Here is a 13439-nt window from a genome sequence, read left to right as displayed (position 1 = left end):
TGGGCATAGCAGGCAATAAGCACTACAAAATATAAGTATGTGCTAAATATGGTACCATTTCCTTAAGTATCCATAAATAGTTGTTTTTTTATCATATATTGTACAATAACGTCCCGTGTGGAACTACACCAGTAAGCTCACAAAAAATTCCACACCAGAAATACGAAACACAGCTCAAGTAGTTAGCAAAATAAATCCACCGAAAATGCTAAAACCACAATAATATTTAATGTAAATAAATACAGCAGTTTCAAACGTCAAGCGCTTTCACTAGTCTAAGCTAGCTTCTTCAGAACGGTTAAAACAGCTGATTCCACCTTGTTTTAAATAACAAAACGCGCCAAAAAACTAAGAAGCCATATTTAAAGCTACAAAACATAGAATAAACATTTTACAAGAATAAAGAATTCATTAATAAAAATATAAAATATATATCAATACAATCACCAATATTATATTTAAATAATTGAAAATATAATATAAAGTTATTTGGATGCATGTAAGTCATATGAATATATTGTTATTATTTCTTTGAAATTATACAGGTGCTGTAACAATAAAAACTTTTGTAAAACTCTAATTAATGTTTGTTCAATTAATATTCAACATCAAGAGAGGCTTGATGGTAAAATAGTCGTTAATACCAGGTTTTCTAGTAGCGTCCGTTAGGACTTGCCAATATAACTCTCTGTAGGCTAGAAGGTTTTTCATATTGCCACCTCTGGGATTGATTTTAACTACCTCTAAGATGGCAAATTCAAATGTATGTTCATTCCCTTCTTTTATAACATGCCTAGCTAATGCGTTTTTTGTATCTTGATTTTTTATACAATATAAATGGGAATATATCCGTTGTCTTAAGAATCTTTCAGTCTTGCCCACATAAAATGATGGGCAGACTGTGCACAATGCGATGTATACTTGGACTAGTGAAAGCGCTTGACATTTGAAACTGCTGTATTTATTTACATTAAATACTATTGTGGTTTTAGCATTTTCGGTGGATTTATTTTGCTAACTACTTGAGCTGTGTTTCGTATTTCTGGTGTGGAATTTTTTGTGAGATATATTGTACAAGTGATGACTCTTTTTCATGCATATGTCTCAGGCTGTTGTTATTTTTTAATTATTTAAATAACATGGAATTTGAATTTGGTGGCAATGTTAACACTGTATATGAAAATAATAACTCTCAGATGGAATCATGCAGGCCTTGGCAGGGTGACAGTGAATAACATTTATTTCATGTGTCACATTCAACAAGCAAATAATACATAGAGTATAATAAATAAATAGCATAAATAAATAAATAAAGTAAATAGAACACATAGTTAAGAGGAGCTACTACCCCACAAGCCCCCACAACAAAATACGTTACTTATTATTTTTTGCAGTAGTGGGTCTTAATCATAGTGTCTATTTTTTATTTTGTGCATTACTTCTCAGTGTTAGAATACTTTTATTTTTTTTTACATGTGCTCATTTTATTTTTTTTTACATGTGCTCAAACAATGCATGCATAAAACAAATAAAACAGACAGCTTAAGCAAGAGGGTGTCACTCACTTTAACCCTGCTAAGATGAAACAGAAGAGAATTAGTTGAGACAGAAGGTGTGAATCCTATGGACCAGTGAGTGATAAGAAGAGACAGAAAAGGTAAAGTTACAAAAGAAAATAAGTAAAATCTTCATTTATGAAAGTCAATGTATACAGTGTTAAGTCTACAATAAGAAGATTTACAACTTTACATTGGATTAAGAAACAAGGTAACGCAGTGCATGCTTCCATTACGTTACATTGATAAGTGAGTATGAAAGAAAGACAGAATGTGACTTTCTTTCTATTTTATCTTGTTTCTGACATTTGGGGCAGGGGAACATTTCAACATTACTTTAATGGTGAACAATAAATTAGATTTAGGAGTCTTAAATGCATCCCTAACTGATCATTAAAACTAGTGGGGCCACCGATAGTGGTATGGGAGTAGACATTTAAGGATATGTGTTGTCTATGAATGAATGAACGATACGAAAGGCATGATTTCTTTTACTAAACAGACATTCATTTGATCATAAATGCAGATTCATAAAAAGAATGGCTTACACTAATGATTTTACTGTGATGGCAAAAAAGGATCTATCCAAATATATTAACTCCAGAAATACAGTACTTTTCTTGCATACATTACATTTACTAGAGAATGGCCAGAGTTAAATTTGGTTGACATTATACAGGAGCATAACCAGTGTCTGCATAAACACCCACTAAATGTGAAGTTTACAAAAATCATGGAAAACTTCAAAAACACAAACACTTCCACCCCAGAAAAATCATACTAGAAGGAAAAAAAAAGATTTATTTCCAAACACATGATTTACCACATGAACTGGTTTCTGTGCCTACCTGCACCTTTTTTAGTATGACATAAAAGTTTCTCCAATCAGACAACCTTATGGTTAACATCAAATGAAATTCAACAAGTTTAAATATACCTGGATGCTTACATTATAGGTTTTGACAGGCTTATACCTTCTGCACTGAGATACGCTGTATGATTTTTTGGGGTCAAACTGCAAAAAAAGCATGGCAAGGATTTTCTTAGAAAAGCAAGCTATGTGTTGAATTTCAACACAAAAGGAAAAAGCTGTTTTTATTCATGAATGGATAATGACATTAGATAATATGAAGGAAACAGTACCAATAAACTTGTCTTACTTGAGATAAAATGCAAGCACGGAATTGGGAGATAAAACGTTTACTAGCAGGGGCCTGGAAGTTGAATCATTTACAGTCTACCTTTGTCCATTGGAGACATAGGTGCCAAACCAAGGCTGAATTTGTGGTTACTCATCCAGTTGTCCAAGCTACACTTGAATTGAGTTAGGGAGAAACTCTGTTTCACATGGAAGGGAGCCTGTTCCAGAGAAGGGCTAGTTTCTGGGTTACATACCTGTCTCTCCTGCAGGTCCTATTTATATTACACACAAGGCTTAAGTTTTTAGAATAGATAATAATGGTACTGTTTGTTTAGCATGTGTGAAGGAAGTCCATCAGTGTGAGGCTCAAAGATGCCTTGTATGCCAGGCATAGATCTTCCCTCAGGAGCCTGTAGGAGATAGAATACAGGGAAAGCGCTTTGAGGTGGCCTGCATATGACATGTTATTTTCACCCTGTATTCTTTCACTGAGGAGCTACTGTGGATGCTCCAATTGCTGGATGTGCCTGGTTAGGTACATACAAATAAGGAATGATAGGTCTAATAAGAGCTGTATACCACTGAGCAATGACCTCCTTGGATCTAGATGGCATACCTTTATTTATACGTTGCACAACATGATTTCCTCATTACTATAGCTTTGTGATGGTTGAAGGCTGAATTAATGTCTATGTGTGTCCCCAAGTCCCTGTCTCAGAGCCAGATCATGATCAAATGGGGCTCTAGGCAGGGTAATGGATCCCCATCCCCACAAACAGCAGACCTGTCCTACCCCAGCCATGCCAGTGTCCGATTATTTGACTATTACTCCCCAGTTAACATAAATACCATTCAGACCTGTCAGTGTGCATAATACTTTCATCTTTACTTCTATAATGACTACAGATATTTCAATTTAATTTTAAACTTTTCTCTCAAATTTTATAGCAGAACACTGGTAGCTATTTGCTAAACAATAAAGACTCACAATGAAATCAAACTTCGCCTGAACAGTAAACTTTTCTACCCTTGAAACTCACATTTATTGAAACGGCATTGAAACCCACATTCAAGGGGAAATGTCACTGGCCAGTAGCAGATTAAGTTTACCTTTGAGCTGTTACTGAACCATAAGCTCCTTGCACACATTTTTGGACCATGCATACATGCATGTGCTCTTTGATTCACCTTCTTGATTGTATTAAATTATATTCCTTGTTCAATACAGCACTACCTTTTAGAATATGTTTTAAATTTGTAATTTTGATAATTTTTTACAGTAAGCAATGAAACAAAATCTATGAACCAATAATGACAAAATTACTCATTTCAGAACATTTCAACCATAAAAGGCCACTCAGACTTCAATCATTATAATCCACCAATATCAGTCAATATATACAATCTCTGCAGTCGTAAAACTCATCTTTGTAATTCCACATTAAAGGGATCTGTAACTAATGAAGAGGTTGCTACTGGCAAATAACTTTACATTTCAGTGTTTCATCTACAAATTCAGTGTCTGCTACCCTTGAAGAATTAATTGCCTATGTCATATCACAAAATAAAGTTGGTAAGCTTTTAATATTGCAGTAGGGAATGGCTAGCAAACAAAGAAGTTCTGAGTTACTAGACATCTTATCCAAAGGAGGATATACTCAGGGGTCCAGCACCCCCATCCACTCAATAAAGTGTACACCAATAGAAGCAATCCATCTACATGGTGTAGGAGAAGAATCCAAAGCCTTCTGCATCAAATGCAAGAATGCAACCTGTTATGCTACTAACACTGCTTTCAAATTCTATAGCACAAACAGTGACTACCATTTGCTAAACAAAACAGTTGCACCTTGAAAATAAACTTACCATGAGCAACAGTAAACGTCTCATCCCATGAAACTCACAGTTCCTTGAAAATGCACTGAAACTCACACTTCCTTGAACATGCTCTGAAACTCATAATTCTTAAGCAGTCTGGTAGTTGGTGTATAGAACTCAGGCTTTCGCATCCACTGAAACACACAATTCCCTAAGCAGTTTGGTAGTTGGTGTAGAGGATTCAGCCTCTTGTCTCCCGTAACCAAGGTACAGAGTTTGAGCCAGAGTTAATTTAACTGAATAACCTGTTCTCCTTAACTAAGGCATCACACACACACAAGTTAGGAATGAAACAGCTCATTCAGCAAGTCAAATGAATGGAGTTAAGCCAACAAATGGAATGGAATGGCTAGCTACTTTAAATTCCATGTGCATCTCTTGTACATAACAGCAAATGTGAAATGTGTTGGCATTACATCTACACTGGTGTGCATCACACTAAAGATGCACAGATGAAAAGAAGATGCTACCACAGAATTAAATAAGAAATGTTTATTTTTTTTAATTAATTAATTAATTAATTAATTAATTAATTAATTAAAAGTTAATAAGCTCCCCAGCCAGAGTGGCCCTCAGACACTGGGCTCTAGGTAACTGGCTGGGTCACCTAGTTCTAGATCGGGCTCTGCATTGACTGCTGGGTTGACTTGACTCATGTAATTTGGGTATCTGAATTATGAAACTGAATCTTCTGACATTGTGATGTTTATTAATTTGGATATGTAAATAACAAAACGTTGGTAATTGTTATAGGCTCTTTAACATACACCTGAGTTACCACTAGCTTAAACAGATATGGTGTGAAGTTAGCATCTTATCTGATGTATGGCACTTTCCCTTGTTTTATATCTCGCTATTTGTACATAAACATGAGTCCAAGCATCTGGTGTGGAGACAAAACCCACAAACATTTTTGCACAGGTGTGTATGGTAGATGTTAAGCCACTGACACCAGCATCATCTAGACACCCCAGTATTTTGTGTTGTGCTACAGTTCCAGCATTACTCTTAACTGGTTTGCATTATTTTATAATTTATACTAGCCAAAATCAACTTAAATTCTGAAATTATTTTGTTTCCAGTCAACACAATATAACACATTTAAGATAACCTTTGCTTTAGTTTGTTCTGTTCATGCCTAAAATAGGAGTACTTTGAACTGCTGCTAAGAATCTCCAGATACAGGATGTTTTTATATGTACACACACATACACACACACACACACACACACACACATATATATATATATATATATATATATATATATATATATATATATATATATACATATATATACATATATGTGTATATATACATATTTTATATATATATATATATATATATATATTAAAAAAGATATATATATATATATAAAATAGATACACACACACACACACACACACACACACACACACACACACACACACACACACACACACACACACACACACACACACATATATTTATCAGTGACCCCATTTGATTCTTGTTGCATGCCATCTTATAAAAACTTGCATATATCTTCATGGTTTCAGCTGTGTGAAATGATTAAATTAGTTGCTTTTATGAAACAGTGAACATTTCTTTATGCAAATTATCCTCCTCCACTTGTTCACATTTATCAGAAAGTTGTGTCAAGTTTCTATCTTTTTTCATATCATCTCCTCACTCAACTGTGACATGAGAGCTAGCTTGTCTCTGAAGACCATTCTTTTGTACTGTTTTATGCAGCAAATGTCAATGGATACCCACACTGTCAACAAATGTATGACCCTAGTGTGAGGAAAGAAAATTGTGCAACAAATTCCTTGCTATGTATCCTGTTATTGGACAAGAAAATCTTAAGTGTAATTGCCAGTTAAAGCACAAAAGCCAAGAAACCTAGTTCCTACAAAAAGTATTTCAAGAATTCATGTAAACTCAACATAATGGATACTGAGAAGATAAACTGCATGTAAATGCTATACAAGGGAGACTCTGTTAAATCACACTTTATTTACATCTGATAGAGATATTTTGTATGGAGGAAAAGTTAAACACATTCTGGGATGACAAACAATTGGGTGAAAGGGTATTTATACTTTAAGATAACAACTGTCATTCACCCAATTCAGTTTGGCATGCAGAAAACCGATACAGGGTTTGATTCTAATCTCAGGTTATTGTCAAGGGTTAAAATGATCCATTAGAGCAACTACCATGCTATTCATCTAAGAACCTATGAACCACAGTTTCAAAGTGTGTTGATAGCAATAATGGAGGTGTGAGTAGGTCTGCAATATATATAAATAGTATCTCAAAGTAACAGCTGGAACACATACAGCAAGATTACCCCAAAACAACACTATTGCTACATAAAGGAATGGCAGGCTGGAACGGGTCTGTCATTGGTATGATTGCTATTTCATCATATAGGCAAGGGGTATAGATACACACATGCTCTTTTTCAGATCTCTGTACTAGATACAGGTGCTATCTCAGTATGACAAATCATAAATGATGGTGATCTGTGTGAACATGATAATATCTCGACATGACAAACTGGAGAGGAGCAGGAGTGGAAGCATGGCCTCCTGTCAGATATGAACACTTTCTTTCTCAACATGACAATAGTGGTAGATGGAATGTGGGTCTTTCCTACATAGCAACTTGATCTTGTAATGCATCTTGCAGCAAGGAGTCTGGGACATTTGTATTTAAATTCAGGGATGAGTTCATTGGCTGGTTATATGATACTACATTCCTGGGGCTTCAGTAGTAACCATACCTCTCAACCTCTTAGAGCAAGAAATCTGGACAAAGCCATAAATAAAAGTGGGACAAAGGCTCAAAAATGGGGACAAGTTTTAAATGCTGCTCTTACAAATGTAGAAAGTTGATAGAATAACAGGTTTTGTATTAGCTTGAATTTTCTGAAGGATATCAAGTCCAAAACTGAAATGTCTGCCTTTATTTTCTAAATTTATTCTTTGATGATTTGCCACTAATTGGCCAGAAAACCACAATTTTATGAAAAATGGACCAAAAATATGAGGCAGAAATCTGGACATTCTGTGAAAATCTGTACAGTTGAGAGGTTTGTGACCCCTTGTTGGATCAAATGCGCAGAGAAGGACTTAATTGTGTTACAATGAGAAAGATATTAGTTTGATTTAACAAGTAGCCTGTGGACTGAGTTTTGGCAGATGCAGGTTGTATAGTATTTGTTTCATTATGCAGAAAAGGCATTTTCATGAAACCAGTGGTGTCAATTTGCATACAGTAAACATTTTACAGAATTGTTATCAAACAAGCTCTTTGATTAATGGCCAACAGAGTCAGCATCCATAAACTGAAATTCAATAAAGGGGAAAGTGCCAACATGCACGTGTCTGATTATTTATTTATTCATTCATTTAGTTTGTTTATAGTGGTAAGGCACTGATTAGAAATGACGAATCTGAGGTCCAGCTCAGGTTATAAATCGAAAACTACAATTCCAGTAATACAGCAGTGATACTGGCGACAAGGCATTCAAAGCAGATAGTAAAAAGCAAGCAGGTTTAACAACCTTTTACTATCTAATACATGAATTATGTTGCAAAATGAAAATACATTTTACATCGTGACTATCCAACTAATGAAAGAAACCGGAGGGGAAAATGAGCTAAGATGAAAGTTTAGAGTAAACAAAAAAGGAATACTAAAGATTTCAATGTACATGTGACAATACTGTGATTAAAGGCTTAAGAGTGACAAGGAGAAAGAAGGATGGCATTAGAAAGGTGTAAGTGATTTAGTATGAAGTAAGGCATTTCAGCTGGTTCTGCTGCAGTAGGCAGGCTTTAAATTGGCGTGAATTTAGTGTAGGTGGGAACTAGGGGGAGTTTTTTCCACTTCTGGTTTAAATAATGATGGTATATAGGCATTATAATTTGGGTGAAAACTTAAATGACTGACCAAGTGACAGATTCATGTCGACTGAGAAATGACAATATACAAAATACCTACTTTCAACAGTGGATAGGACTTCCGCTAACTCTATTCTGGCAACAATTTCAGTAAAAGAAAACACCAGCAAGAGTTGCTCTGCAGCTGCAAAGCTAATAGTAAGACTGCACTGGGTTTATACTGCACTGATTTTATGCTGTCATGCAATTATGCTAATCTACCTGAATGCCTCAGTAGATGGCAGAAACATAGGTATTAGATAGATAAAAGACCATTTAGCAAATAACATTTGTATCAACTATGAAATGAGTTGGCACGTGCAAAAGAGGTACTTATGTCAAAGGGGCAAACAGTGCAGAAATTACAGGCAGATAAGGAACATTTCTCTGACTTAAAGAAAACAGTAGCAATTCAAAATAAATACATATCCAGTTGTGAAATAGTGCTAGCAACAGCTGCTACAGGTGACAGCTGCTTGCATAGTAGCTTGATACTATATTAGCATTCTTTAAGCCTTTATGGCAAACTCTGAAAAACTGCTGTAATATTTGAATGCAGAAGGAGGGGTAATACTATCAAAGTATGTGAAAGTTGTACCACAGAGTGTGTCAAAGTTAAGTGTGGGTCTTATTAATATATTCTGTGCTTTACACCATGAGACACATGGCAGAAGCTGTGTGAAACTGAAAAAAAAATCTGTCTTACTTCAAATCTTCATAAGACAGGCAGCAATGCCAATTAAAATACATACAAAGTAATTCAGCTGACCATGTATCATTTTGTTGGACTGATTTATTCAAACCAAGGTAGGGAAAAGTAAAGTGCTGATGGGATTGGTGTTCAAATCTCCTTTACTAAGTGGTCCAGAACTTAATACATTTAAATGCAGAATGGAAGCATGGAGTTATCAACACAAATTTTCCTTGCATTTCAGTAAGAACTGAGATTTCTGAGAATAGGTATTTGCTTTGAAACACCACTCTCAAAGGAGTTCAGTTTAATGAACTGGCTTAAGGGTAGCTTCATCATGAGTAAAACAGTTGTTTCATCAATAAGAAAATATTTTTTTACAACTATATAAGCACAGAAAAATATGAAAGTCAAAGTCTGTACTGTGTCAAAAAAATATTGCCCATGTTTCTAAAGGTGAGACAAGAGCCATATTCACTCAGAAAACGTTTTTAAATTGTAAGGCCAAATCAGTTTGCAATTTAAGTCAAACTGTTTTATCAATTGTTTTGCTTATTTTGTAGCTTTGTACTATGACTGGCTCTATGCACAGACGTGACTATATGGTTAACAAATGTTAAAGCTGAGCTGGACATGCCTGTGCAAGTAATATTTCGAGAATGTAACGAGCCATCAAAGATTTAGTAAATAAGATACATGCAGACCTTTGTTTTTTGATGTATGAACCCTAAAATTAGAAGAGCACAACTTTTTTCTGAGAACTGCATACTTGTTTGAACTTAATAAGTAAGGCAATGTTATATTAGAAAAATACAACATGAGATTGTGCAGTTAAAGCCAGATCAAAATGATAAGCCAGGCCAAGCATTTAAGGCCACTTTCCATATATAACAATGATGGTGGGGATTAGGAAACAATAGATCCAGTATGGAATAGTGAATGCATTCTTATCACCATCCTTTATTCAAATGTAAGCAATAGACAGAGAAGAAAAACAAAACAATAAAAGTTAGCATGTTTTAGTTTTAAACAGTATCAGCATCTTTAAATGTTGATATCTTTCCCTGGGGGTACCGTCAGGTGCAGTGGTTTCTTCATACTTTGCTGATACCTTTAGTACCTGCACTTACTGTGGCTGCAAATTATGTTGAATATTCTGCTGCACGTTAACTTTAGAGAAGGGCAGTAAGCACATTGTGAAAAGAATGCAAACATTAGGAATCTGCCATTATGAAATATGGCTGTGGCTTATTTGCTGTTTCTCTTTAATTAATTTTACTTCTTTTTAATTTTAACAATATGTTTACTTTTTTGTGTTTGGACATTAGAAACATGAATTTATAGTAACACCAATTATGAAACATAACACATGCCATACATAACAACATCTTATTTTGCAACATTATGAACTCAGCATATTTCCCTATATAATTTGCTTTGTATTTTCCGTTGGATTAATCTATTTTATTCTTCCTAAGAAACAAACACATTGAATGATAAGCTGGCAGAGGTGTATCAGGTCAAGAGTTGTACAGCAGGGTTCTGATATCTTCTGAATTCAGGATCAGATTGCTTTATCATAGATAACTGGAAACTTCCAAATGAACCCCATAGCATATTACAAAAACTTGTCTTCTGACTTCTGCATGTCTGTGTTCTCATTTTTTTTTCTATGTAAAAGGGCACCTTAAACAATAAAGACATATAAAAAAGTAAAGGCAGCATTGTGTGTTAAATGGAATAATGGCATGAATAAACCAGTCTGGGTCATTGTATGTCGGTTGTATAGTCACCTTTTGAATTAAGATTTCATATGTAATAGTATGACTGCATTAGCCTTCCCATAGTTAAGTCATTCATAGAAAATATCTTATCAGAATGCATAGTAGAAAATTGCAGGTGATGTTGAATAAGATTTCTTTTTCATACTAACATCTGGTAAGACAATCCCTAGCAGTAGAAGTTGCCTTCTGTTGCAATTGTATGAGGTATTACATTTTAACACTTTTCAAGTGACATTGAGGGTATTCTGCCAGTTTCACTGCTGATGACCAGGATTTATTAACTTGCCCTTTTCCTTTGAAAATAGGATCTAAAGAGAAGTATTTTTGATTCTCACATATGAGAAGATGATTGCATCTGTCCCCCACCGGCACTTTAATACAGTTTCCATTATTAACATCAGAATGCAACATAAGTGGGAGGTTGCATTCCTGAGTGTGCCATCTTTTGGATGAGATGCTAAACAAAAATCGTATCTGCTTTAACTCATGATAAGTCAGGTGTGTGTAAAAACCTCATGGTACTTATTGAGGAGTGGGAGATTTTGGGTGAAACAATCACAGAAACAAAACGACCATACGTTTTCAACAAAGAAGCTTTGCACAATAACAAACTACTAGAAATATCAAAAACAAATTCAGTAAAAGATCAAATTCTGTCATACACTAACAGAACACAAGGGGCCATTCAAAGTTTTTGAAGAATATAAATAAGAGTCCCATCCTACCTTATTTCTAGCCCCCTTATTTCCTTCAAAATTTCCATACAAACAGTATCCAAATATAACACAGTAAAAAGCAGGTGTGCTGTAGGAAAGCAATGCTCCCTGACATACTGGGTACAAATAAATAAAACAAGCAAGCAAAAAGAGGTTTAAATGGCCCCACTGCTTTATCCTTCTCATAAAAGAACAAACCCCCACCTAACCATTCATGACAGATATAACACATGTAAAAGAGCAGATTTCTATAATAAAATTAACAAAGTGTATATGAATATGCAACCCCTCCCCCCAGACCATTCCAACTTTCATATGAAAAACATGGTCAAAAGACTTTTTTCTAGTCAAGATTCAGCAAACAACCTTCACAATTAACCCAAATATATCTACCATCTCCCGGACCTACCATAATGTATTACGTGCACTTAAACTTTGCTACACCAATAACACCCTCTATAAAGCTACCACCAACCAAGAGTTCTACGTCATACAACACAGTTTTCCAAAAATCTTATAATCCATACCCAGCAAAGAAACTGGACACTGGTTATGCAAAAATCTATCATCACACTTCTTCAAAAATGTAATATGCATTCCATATGACTTCTCCATAGAAGCATTTCTAACACATAACTATCTGGTATAATGTGCAGTAACACAAAAACTTTCTGGCTCTCTAAACCAGCATAGAAACCATTGTCAAGCCTATCAAGACCTCCAAAAGTGTAACAGAAGGACGTGGACTACCCAACTGATGCTCAGTAATGTTTAATACTTCCCTTAAAGCAAATAAATCTAACAGTTACTGTTCCATAACCAAACATTTGCCTTATCCTGCACAACTCATTCTTACATTGTAAATAAATGATGAAGAGGGATTACACCTTGAAAGCGCTTACCAGCTCTTTTATTTTGTTATTAAAGAGTTTTTATTCTGCCTACTTTGGACTTAGCTCTGATTTATTTTCTTTTATTTTCGGTTTGTATCATCACTAAGACCCATTGTCTGGTTGCATATTATTTTTAGATACCTGCTCCTTTCTACTGAAACAGTTATATCTTTGCAACTTATATTCATTATCCTCAAATAACTGCCTAACCTGAAACTGCCCTAAGGCCAAGTCAATAATCTCCAGTTTATTCAATAACTTGTCCAAGGGTTTCAACTCACACAAGGCCAGATTTTAGTAAGGCTGCCTCAAAATAACTTGCAATTCATTTCTAAGTTTACCTTTAAAAGCAATCTATCAATTAGTCCAATAGTCAAAAAAAAAATCACCAAATGATTCTTCTATAACCAGCAACAATATCTCTGATACTCATACTGAAAAAGGCTATCAGTATAACAAAAAAAAAACAAAATTCAATCCTATCTGAACAAATACTGCCACAGATATCTTCCAGCAAGTCTATTTAAATTACAGCAAGATCAAACCGTACAGAAACAAGCCCATAATAGCATACCTGCATAATGTTGACTGTTGTAATTTTCTACGTTCAAAATATTTAACCATAACTACAGAAGATCAACTACTGATATTATTGACGTGCATAACATTAAAAGCAATACAGAAAACATTAATGGTGCAACAGCCAAAGGTTGCCTGTTTCACTTCAGTGTGTTTAGCTGAAGGTGCACGCTTTAGGTCTAGCGCCATTGTATGGGAAGTGTAGCAGGTTTCAATTATATGTCAGCGAATTAGTAGCTCTGTCTTTGCTTGAACCAGCCAAATGTTAACA

This window comes from Protopterus annectens, chromosome 8.part0, assembly GCF_019279795.1.
Source record: "Protopterus annectens isolate FY-2018-M chromosome 8.part0, PAN1.0, whole genome shotgun sequence".
Taxonomy (NCBI): Eukaryota; Metazoa; Chordata; order Ceratodontiformes; family Protopteridae; genus Protopterus; species Protopterus annectens.
This window is presented reverse-complemented; position numbering follows the sequence as displayed.